The following is a 10000-nucleotide window of genomic DNA, read 5'->3' as shown; positions in this document are numbered from 1 at the left end:
ATGTCCAATGCGATTTCCATATCAAACAGCAAAATGTGATTGGATAGATATTTTGACTGTTATTTCTAGCAGTATAAGCGTCCACGTAGATGTTCCTATGTTTGTTCGTTGTAAGCAAGTCTTTTATACAATACAGAAATTTGTTAAAAAACGATTACACGGCGTTTTAATTTGCTTTATCGGTGAACCAATGAATCGAACAGCAAGCTGCAGACACTGCTTGAAATCTGGCAACAAGTGTGCGCATATACGTATATATATATATATATATATATATATATATATACATATGTATGTCTTTATATCATATAAGTACTATGTGTGTGTGTGTGTGTGTGTGTGTGTGTGTGTGTGTGTGTGCTTGTGTGTGTATACTTGTCTTAGTATGTGTGTGAACAAAATGTTCTATATAACGAGGTTTTGTTCGTACGTTAAGTGACCTGTGATGGCCTGGAATTTCCAGATGACCAGCTCAGTCTCCGTTATCATGACATCGTTGACCGTGTCCATCCACAGGGCCTCATTCGTCTAAACATTGCATCGTCTCTATCGCTACATTGACCACTACGGCCATATATGAAAATGCTTACACAAACAAAACACATATATAACAGGCACAGACATCTGAACACGCACAGCCTCGCGTATAAATATGTATTAACATACATATTTATATGTGTGCCTCTGTGTATATATATATATATATATATATATATATATATATATGCATATTATATTATATATATATATTATATATATATATATATATATATATATATTTATACACACACACACACATATTTACATAGTTACATATATATTTTAATAGGTACGTAAGTATGCGTACACATACATCCTACATACGTCGTGACGTGTTCGATCGACTCATCTCCTTGTAAAAAGAAAGAACAACATCAGTAACAACAACAGCAACAGCAGCAGCAGCAACAACAACAACAAAAACATCCACAGTAACAACAACAACAACAATAGCAGCTGAAATAAAACTTCCAACAACAGCCATACCCAAGAACGTGATGAACATAATCACTATAATTTCAAACAATATGGATGCCGAGAAGTACTAATAAAGAGAAAAACAAAACAAAAAAAAAGAGAGAGAGGCAAAAACTATCTCCACTAACACCATCACTCCAACTACTACTACTACTACTACTACTACTACTACTACTACTACTACAGCAGTGCTTTGGGGAAACGACGTTCATTGAATGCTTCTACTGACATCCATTCTGAAGCTACTCGTCGGTTCGGTTCGGTTTGGTTTTTGACTTTAGCCAATATTTAACTATTGTTTCGCATGGCTGCATCCGTAATGGACTTACGCAGTGAGCCGTGCCAATGTTTTTACAGATCTTTTGTTATAAACTAAAACGATTTCGCAAGACGATTACGCTTATGGAAATAGGAGGGCAATGTCATACGTCTATTAGTAGCATTTACATTTCGCTTTGTCTATATTATTACTAATATCTTCCTTGGTCATGGCGCGCTTGTTTATTCGCCTGCACGCACAAACCATCCTTCTCACTCCTTCTCACTCCCTCTCTCTCTCGCCTTCTTTCTGTTTCTCTTTGTCTCTGTCTCTCTCTTTTGCTATATTATATATATATATTTATTTATATATATATATGCACATACATACATATGTATATATACACACACACATTTATATATATATGTAAATATATATGTATGTATATATATATATATATATATTAGTATGTATATATATATATATATATATATATATATTAGTATGTATGCGTGCAGATAGATAGATACATTTGCATACATATCCATATATGCGTATGCATACAAACATGTAAACGTATGTTTGTGCATGTGTGTGTAAATATATATATAGATATATATATGTGTGTGTGTGTGTGTTTGTATATGTGTATTATGTATGTATCTATAATTTCATTTCATTTGCACCAGTGTGTGGTAAACAAAATACATATGTATGTAAGTCGGACTGAGGATTAGTGCGCGATGAACTAAATTCTAATCGTATGACTATCTATCCATCCATGCATCGAACCATCCAAGTCTCTATCTATCCATTGTACCTATCCAACTCTATGTTTTATCACTGTACCATCGAAGCTTTTTGTCGGCATGTCTCTTCGTGTATTTAATCAATCTTCCTTTCTCTATGTCTGAGTACGTCTATCTATCTACGCAGAGAGAGGGTGGAGGTGTTGGAAGAGGAGGAGGAAGAGGTGGAGATGGAGGAAGCGAGAAGAGAGGAGACAGAATGTGAGCGGGATAGGATGGTGGCTTATGCAATGTAAGAAAGTAAGGAATATATATATATATAGAGAGAGAAAGAAACAAAATGACTGGAAGTTAGTAAGATACAAAACCTGAAACGCGATATAACGATATAGATATATCTTAAATCATATTTCTTTGTGTTTATGTCATGCAGCAATATTCAAGCAAGTATATATTCTATAGAAACAAGCAAAACCTTACACACACACAAACACAAACACACGTACAAACACATTTATATGCACACATCTACATGCATAATACATACATATATATATATATATATATAATTATTATTTGAGGGAATAAAATCCAAACTTACAAGGAAAAAGAATTCAATTTAGAAATACTAAGTCAAATTCCACACAATATAAGATATATATATATAAACATTATATTATTTTTGTAATTTACTTAATCTTTACTTTTTAATTGTTATTTTAATTTTAACTTTTCTATTATATGTAATTTTCTAGATGGTGTAATTTAATTATTCATTTTGAATTGATAAAAGGTGTTTTTTTTCTAATATGTTATATATCTATATACACACGTAACCAGGCATATGTATATATATATATATATATGTATATTGGATATATATATATATTTATATATGCATATATATCTAATCTATATTTATATATGTGTGTGTGAGTGTATGTGTGTGTGTGAATTTGTAAGTATGTATATATGTAGATTTATATATATGTAGATTTATATATATACATAAAACACAAATATATATATTTGCATTTCTATACGCACAAACACATACACACCACAAACACATATGTACATATATATATATATTATATATATATATATATATATACATAATTGTGTGTGTATAATAAATATATAAATGCTATCATGGTGTCAAGCCAAACTATCAATCTACGGAAATAATCACAGGGTTAAACTCCTAAGCATAATAACATGTATAACCAATATATCCTACCATGTTCTACATAAACAAATAAAACGGAATCAAAATATCTGCAGTTCTCCCCAGGAGAGAACAAACCTTCAAAAAGAACGCACATCACCCAGAGACAAAAGGTACAATTTTGAAATCAACAGCTACTCACCCCCCGCCATTATGTAACCAACAGCTGCCCAACCATACTATAACCATCGCAAAAATCGTACCACTCTTTTTGGCCATCAAAGTCTACAGTTTTCGTTCTCTATACCTTGAAATTGAATGGCTACCTGAATAGCATCTCGTATTTTAGTCATATTGAGCAGGCTTCTTCCCATAATTCATGATACATGAAGATATATCGTAGGAGCAAAAGCTTTGCATTCCTTTGCTTTTGTACTATCTTTATATATAAAGCTGAAGTTGTCTGTGTATGGCAGGTTTGGTAGCCTTCAACTAACACTACCTCCTCCGAGACCTTGCGGTGCATGTTGACCAAAATTGAGAGTATGATAGAAGAAGGCTTGCTCTTCCTTCCGTAGAAGAAAAAACTCAAATCGGACCATGTGAACACCAAAATTTATTTACATCAAAAAGGTGCTTTTTTGCTATGAAAATCCCTATTTTTTACGATTTTTTGACTGCTGACTCGCCATTTTTCGGTATATTTCAACCAGAAAAAATGTACACTTAAAGAGAATAACAAGCTACATAATGCAAAATTTTTACTTTTCAAAAATTCCAATTGTAAAGGGTCGAAACAAACCCGAGCAACGCCGGGTGATACTGCTAGTTGATAATATAAAGCACCTGTCAATTACTGGCACCGAGATCATCTTTTCCCTATGTCTCTAGATTGTTCTCATGTTAGATGTTCTCAGCAGATGATGTGATATATATATATATATATATATATATATATATATATTTATATCGCAGACAACAAACGAAGTCCCCTGAAATTTCTTCTCATATGTCTCTGTAGCATTTCTAACAATCGATGGTTATTCTTTGAGGCTGGCCGATCTTTTAGAATTAGCAGCTGTTTCCAAAAATCATACTTCCCTGCTGTCTCTAATAAACAAGATTGCATTAGAAAACCTCGTTTCTGAGATTTATTAAATACGGGCAAAATCTGCTCTTGTTGTATTGATAGATAAACAATATCAACAAGAACGAACACGAATAATATATTTGCAGTTTATGAAAGGGCTTCATGGGGCAGGTGTGGCTGAATGGTAAGAAGTTGGCTCCATAACTCCGTTTGAAATCATTGCATAGTGCTTTGTGCAAGCATCATCTACTATCGCCCGCGCCAGCCAAATTTTTGGGAGTGGATATTGTTGATAGAAAAAAGCCCGTCGTGTGTGAGTGTTTGTTTGGGGGGGGGGGCACGTGCACGCGTTCTAGTTAGTGCGTGTATATTTATGCGCATGCGTCTTTGCGCTCGTGTTTGTCCCCCATCACCGCTTTACGACCGGTGTTGGTTCGTTTACGTTTCTGCAAGTTAACGATTCTGCAAAGAAGAAGACACCGTTAGAATAAGTACTTGACTTCAAACAAAAACAATATTGTAGTCAATTTGTTCGACTAAACCTTTCAAGTTCGGTGCCCCAGCATGGCCGTAGTCTAATAACTGAAACAAATAAAAGAAAAATAAAGGGTAAATGTAAATGCTGTAGATTATCGAATGCCGGGTCGATAATGATTTATCTCTCCAGCCCTTACCAAACCACCAAAGTAATGAAGCCAGTGATGCAGCATCTATAAGATTCCTTGTCAAGCAAGATAACGCAGACAACTCTCTCTCAGTTTACACTTTACGTCCTTCTGCAAAAATGGAATCTCACATGGGATAGTCCGGCTCTGAAATAGTGAACTCGCCCGAAGTTGTTGATGAGGAGTACTCAGTTGTTTAGTTAGTAGAATTCTTACACTCGAAATTAATGCGTGAACTCTATAGGATAAAGGCTAAAGACCCCACTCTGTCATGAATGACCATGGGGTTGGATCTAGAAAGTTCCCTTCCAAGGCACAAATCCGGGCAAGGTTGTTTAAGGAAGACCACCAGTCACCCATGCATATCAGTCTCCTCTCTCCACGCCACCGATGTTACCCAAGGGAAAGGTAAAAGTTTATACTGCTTGACATCAATGATGTCACAACTTATTTCTAGAACTGAGTGAGCTGGAGTAACGTGAAATAAATTGTCTTGCTCAAGAACACAACACTCAGCCCAGTCCGGGAATCGAACTCACTATATGATGATAGTGCGTCCGATGCTCTAACCACTGAACCATGCGCCTTTGCAATCTCCATACACACGCGTACATTTTACCAGCGTGAGACATTGACAAGGTCAGACTTTTGAATTGCAAATACACTTAAAAGAGAAAGAGAAATGAAAAAGAATTGATCCCAGAATTTGACTGAAATTTTATTGATCCGGAACCGATGAAAGACAGCGTTGCTCTTGGTGAGATTTTGAAATCATACTTTTCTACTCTAGGCACGAGGCCCGAAATTTTTGGGAGAGGGGGTCATTCGATTAAAGCGACCCCCGTGCGCAACTGGAACTTAATTTATCGACGACGAAAGGATGAAAGGCAAAGTCGACCTGGGAAGAATTTGAACTCAGAACGTAAAGACAGACGAAATACCGCTAAGCATTTCGCCCGGCTGTCTAACGTTTCTGCCATCTCGCAGCCTTGAAACGGACGAATTTTGGCACAGGATCAGCAATTTCCGAGGAAGGGTTAAATCGATTACATCGACCCAGTACGCAACTGGTGTTCATTTTATCGACCCAGAAAGGATGAAAGGTAAAGTCAACTTCGGTTGAATTTGAACTCAGAACGTAATGACAGACGAACTGCCGCTAAGCATATTGTCTAGCGCAGTAATGATTCCGTGAACTCTTCACCTTGTGATTTCTGACGTAGGCAAGCACAAGGTCAACAATTCTGACGGTAAGAGTTAGTCAATACCACTGACACGATGATATCACTGGTACATCTTTTTAACAGCCCTGTTTGGCTGTTGTAAGCCAAAGGAGAGAGTGGTCGGTATCAAATGGAACGTTTATTGCGATACTTTAACTCAATTAAAGATAGCCTGAGGCTATACAATAAAAAAATATATACTCCACTATACGTAATGGTTACCAAAGAGAAAGGATTATAGCTGGTTTAATATTTGATATCAGTTTTAGTTTTTTTTTTAAAAAATGACCTTTAAATAAGATTGTGAACTATCATCACAATTGTCGACATCATCATCATCATCATCATCATCATCATCATCATCATCTTCATCAACAAACTATTATAATAAAAGCAATCGTACTAACAATACTAACAAGAAGAAAATACAATACGTTATTTCAAAAGCTATTAAAACTTATCTCCAACGTGTCTTTCTCTCTGCATTACTGTATCTCTTTCTCACTCTCTCACTTACTTCCTATCTTTTTCCTCGTCCTTCAATCTTCCAATTCTTATTCTCACACATTGAGTATTAAATCAACTGTAAACAACATTATCACATTTTAAAATAATAAATATCTAAATAAATAAATAGACAGATGTCAAATTAATTGAAAATTATCGAGGAAATTACTTTGTAAATTCAGATAAACAGTACTAAAATTGTAATTTTTAGGAATTTTTTTTTTTCTTTTCGAAAATTTCTGCCTTCACATACTTTTAACAGACATTTTAAGCAAAAATGTCCATAACAGAGAAATCGTCATTAAAGAATGAGGAAGAGTAAAACGAAAAATACGAAAACTGCGTAAAAAGCAAAATTTTCTACAGCAATTTTTTCAAGATTTTAATTGTACATACATCCACAAGCACGCACATATATACATATACATATACATTCACATACACAGATACATACCCATACATGTACATGCATATGTATATATTTATATGTATATATGTGTATAAATATATGTCTGTATATATATATGTATGTATATGTGTGTGTGTGTGTGTGTATATGATTCTGCGTTTGTGTGTGCTTGTGCGTATGTGTGTGTGAGTGTGTGTATATATATAATATATATATATATATATACACACATCTTTTAACTTTTATTTTTTACCTGTTTTAATCACGAGAATGCGGCAATGCTGGGGCGTCGCCTTGAAACGTTTTAGTCGAACGAATCGAAACCAGTTGTTATTTTTTTTAAAAGCCTCGTATTTACTCTACCGGTCGCTTTTGCCGAACCGCTAAGTTATGTGGACGTAAACACATTAGCACCGTTTGACAAGCGATGGTGGGGGACAACACACAAAGGAGGACATACGCACGCGCACACGCACCTATATTTATGCGATGGGTTTCTTTCAGTTTCCGTTTACCAAATCCACTCAAGTCTTTATTCTATCCGAGGGTATGGTAGAAGACAATTGCCCCAATATGCAACCTTCTTACCATGCAGCTAGTTATATATAATATATATATATAATATATATATATATATATATATATAGTTGAAATTTATAGAAAAACAAAAGCTGAAGACAGGGTATGAACAAGAAGCAGGTGTATTGATTTGATGCTCGGGAAAGTGAGAGAGTCACTTACGTTTCGAGCCGACGCACTTCAACTGAAAGGAATAAGGGAAGAAAACAGAGAGAATTTTTTAAAATATTATAGATTTAGCAATCAAGCATGGCAGTTGGTTGGGGAAAAAGGTTTTACAGGAGAGATAGAAAGAAGGTGAGATAATAAAGTAATGGTGATCCTAAAACAAAGTTGCACGTGCGTGTGTGTGTGTGGAGTGGAGTGAGGTGATTTCATATACATACATACATACACACACACACACACACACACATATATTATATATATATATATATATATATATATATTTATAAATATATATATACTACATATATATTAGGGTGTGCAAAATCAGGGTTTGCATTCCTACTTATCCCTAGGTTTAGAAAACAATATGTAAAATGTGATCTGGAAGGGAGGCTTCTTCTCGAAGAACAAAGAACAAATAAAACATTGTTTGCAAAAGTTTGGACCTGGGTTTGCACCCCTAAGGGAAAATTTTTCTTCCGAGCCAGTGCTACCCACCTATCAAATATTTTAGTGCCTTCAAACGCACTAGTATGCAGTTTCTAAGTTCTTCATTACGTATCCAACAGCGTTTGACTATTGCAAGCTTTCTGAAGTTCCTTCACTTGTTTCTCTATTTATCTCCTAAATTGGATATTACTCTTACTCTTTCTACAGCAGATCATCATCATTACCAAGGCTGCAAATTTTGAGAGAGAGAGAAATGGAATATCAGACCTTCTTCCAATTCCACACGCTTCTATACCTCTGTAGACCTTATATTCTTTCTTGTATAATTGTGTATACACTAAATGCTCCTCTATATACACGTATATAATTTTAATTGCACTCATTATCTAGTATTTGCCAATCACCTCATCGTCATCCGGAAGGATGTTTTAACTCAAAGTAGAACTTTCTGTGATTTGAACTCACAATGTAAACAGATAGCATTGAATAACAAAATATCGAACAGCACTTTACTGGATGCTCTACTGATTCTGTGATCCAATAATAGCACTAACATAAGCTCAACGAATCCAATTATGGGAAAATATTGAGTGAATGGTCGACTAAATCGCTTCACTAACATATTGAATAATTTAGTCTGAAATAAGCTATTTCTGAAAATATATGCCGAATGGTCACGGTTGGCATGCGTTTGATCATAGGTCGTTTAGCCCCGGGTCAGGTCAGGTATAGTTGAATAGACCTGACCCGACAGCATGGGGGTCTTGTTTGTGGAAACCACGAGAGGATTTTGATGGCAAAGTTGCTATCTGCTGGATTTGAACGCAGAACTTGCTAAAGGCGTTTACCGACGCTCAACTGATTTTCTACCAAATAATAATAAAAACAAAAAAAAAAAAAAACAAATTACAACAATAAAAACAGAATTATAACAAAGAAACACCATCACCAACAACAGCAACAACAAAGCAGCCAGAACAAAGTACGTTGCCACCATATGCTTGGCTGCACCATACCCAAAAGATTTCTTTCCTTGTTATATGATATTTTGGGATACGTACACACACACACACACATATATACATATATATATATATATATACATATACATATATATATAGTACGGAAGTGTGTCGATATATGTGTGTGTATACATAGTTATATGTGAGAGAGTTTGTGTGTCTGTGTACGCTGGCAATATTGTGTATATATATTGTGTGCATGTGTGAACATGTGTCTGTTAGCGTATATGTGTGAGTATATGAGAGTATCTATGGGTATGTTCAATGTGTACGTGTATGTGTACATGTGAAGGTGCGTTCACGTATGTACGTCTGTGTGAGAAAGTTTGTATATGCATATATGATTGCACTTGTGATCATGCGTCTATATGTGTGTGCGTGTGTGGTTGTGTTTGTGTGTGCGTGCGTGTTTGTCTTTGTGTGTTCGTGTGTGTGTGCGTGTGTGTGTGTTTGTGTGTGTGTGTGTGTGTTTGTGCTGTTACTTTATTTTGAATTTTAATTTCAGGCGCCATCATCACTCAACTTATCGCTACATTTATTATATATGTATATATTAATTCAAGCGTGTAGTTTGTGTTATCGATGTATTTTCTTTTCCTTAATAGCTTGTTGTTTTTGCATGTATAATTAATTCATATTGAATTAATAAAATCAGTAGACATCGAAGTAAACACACAAACAAGAAACGAAAACA

General features: G+C 35.0%; 1 long non-coding RNA gene across 1 annotated transcript in view; it reads left to right on the top strand.

The window, feature by feature from the left end:
• LOC118761638 overlaps nucleotides 1–5919 on the top strand; it is an 11093-nt gene extending 5174 nt beyond the window's left edge. The window contains exons 2-3 of the long non-coding RNA XR_004997529.1: nucleotides 2008–2012; nucleotides 5764–5919. This is a non-coding gene — a long non-coding RNA (uncharacterized LOC118761638). The remainder of the gene's footprint in view (nucleotides 1–2007; nucleotides 2013–5763) is intronic.
• The last annotated feature ends 4081 nt before the right edge of the window (nucleotides 5920–10000 follow it).

The sequence above is a fragment of the Octopus sinensis genome, unplaced genomic scaffold, assembly GCF_006345805.1.
Source record: "Octopus sinensis unplaced genomic scaffold, ASM634580v1 Contig15902, whole genome shotgun sequence".
In the NCBI taxonomy this organism is placed as follows: Eukaryota; Metazoa; Mollusca; class Cephalopoda; order Octopoda; family Octopodidae; genus Octopus; species Octopus sinensis.
Note: the sequence above shows the minus strand (reverse complement) of the source record. Positions and strands in the feature narration are given on the sequence as shown.